Source organism: Penaeus monodon, chromosome 15 (genome assembly GCF_015228065.2).
Source record: "Penaeus monodon isolate SGIC_2016 chromosome 15, NSTDA_Pmon_1, whole genome shotgun sequence".
Taxonomy (NCBI): Eukaryota; Metazoa; Arthropoda; class Malacostraca; order Decapoda; family Penaeidae; genus Penaeus; species Penaeus monodon.
In genome coordinates, this window is record NC_051400.1 from 4057721 (window position 1) to 4059437 (window position 1717).

Below are 1717 nucleotides of genomic sequence, written 5' to 3' on the forward strand. Positions count from 1 at the left end.
TTCCTTTTAGAACGACCCTGCAACTGAGCCAAAGAACTTCTTTCAACGACTACTTTAAGCTCAGGCCCCTCTGCTGAGTCGGAACTCCTGACAGGTGACTGCGCTCTGGCGAGACGTGACAGCTTTTAAGTATTAGGGCATAACTCGATTTACCCAAACCTGACACTGTCACTGTAAAAGGAGTTAATTCAAGTTCCCTTTAGAATTAAGGAAGCTTAAGAAAATAATCCATTTCCACAAAAAGATACATTTCTACATGTACACATTTGCTTCTCTATACATGCATATGTACATAGTCATGTATGTGTCAGTACAGGTTTGTATACAGAGTTACATGCAAATAAAGATGAATTTAAATACTGTTACAATAAGAAAGGAAAATTAAATCGCTAAGTTTTAAGTCAGACTAGTTTTAAAGAAAAAAAAATTGCTGATGAGGACTTAACTCTGATTCGAGATCTACAGATAAATTTCACCTTTCTCGCTGTAGCCGTGCTTCATTGCATGCCCGTATGTCATATTTTTTGTATGATTTTTCTTAAGATTCTTTATAGTCATTCCTCTGTTGTTTTCCGTATATTATTAATATCATTATGTGAAACGTTATTGCTGAGAATGTTCTAACCCTGCCTTATCAAAAGCAATATCTCAATTACTATACAATCACTATACGCGGTAATAATTATTAACTGCAGCATTGCCATTATACATTTTACAAACATACATAAGCTATATGCTGTAGATAGGTTTCTTTTTAATATCTTAGCAGACCTTGAATTTCATAAGTTGATAAAAAAAATACACAGATACGTATCAGTTAAGGACAATGCTAAACTAGAAAAATATACGTAAGGAAAGATACTGAGAGATAAGGATAATATGAATCAAATTCTGTTTTATCAGCCCGAAAATCTATAATCAAAATGCACACAAAATCTAACAGTTTTGGGGGGTAAGCTAAGCATATTGTCTTCACTGCAATATTTCAGCTTTGAATTACTGAAAGCCGGTGTAACCGCCCCTTCCTTCGTCCTTTCTTTATCTTACTCTCTCTTTTTACCATATATTTAGTATTTTTCTCTTTGAAAACCATCTAGCATTGTTGGTTATTCATTTAACAATGCAATAAGTAGACTATATGAATGCATGCGTAGGCAAACTTGCGAATACTGTATATGACTTAATAAATTCACATACATAGATGTAAGGAAAGGTACATCGAAGTGTATTCATCACTCTTTTAAGTCAGGAATTCGACTGATACAAGGACTTTATTTACTATCCATGACATTATATGGATATATGGCGTACTGATGTCAAATATATATATCCCTACCTGATTTTCTGGAACATACTCATTCATAACTGGGTTATTTATTAACATCGTACCAGATCGTATCAATGCATCATAGGCAGTATTTGGAGACTCCTTGGTGAAGTTTATAATATCTGATGAAAATAATAAACATTTGCTAGGCACAGTGAATATCACAGATTCATTATGATATGCGGTTCTTGTTGGCGAACACAAGGACCTTGTAGAAGGCATTGGCCTTGACAGATACTGGGGTCCAGATGGTGAGCAGAACCATGGGCCTGTTGAACATTCCCTTCCAATTAATAGCGACGTAGGAGGGTCCATGCCATGAGCCACAGAGGGCTGTAGGGAAAGTCATGACAGTGTTACCCGCCAGAGTTTATTTGTGCTTTATTGCTC

General features: G+C 35.6%; 2 protein-coding genes and 1 pseudogene across 2 annotated transcripts in view; all 3 read right to left on the reverse strand.

The window, feature by feature from the left end:
* Window positions 1-78, reverse strand: part of LOC119581686 (rhodopsin-like) — a 7971-nt gene extending 7893 nt beyond the window's left edge. The window contains exon 1 of the mRNA XM_037929809.1: window positions 1-78. The gene's annotated coding sequence lies outside the window, so the exon portion shown is untranslated.
* LOC119581679 overlaps window positions 1-1717 on the reverse strand; it is a 19923-nt pseudogene that overhangs the window by 15894 nt on the left and 2312 nt on the right.
* The window catches only part of LOC119581684 (rhodopsin-like), a 17834-nt gene that overhangs the window by 1936 nt on the left and 14181 nt on the right, over window positions 1-1717 (reverse strand). The window lies entirely within an intron of this gene.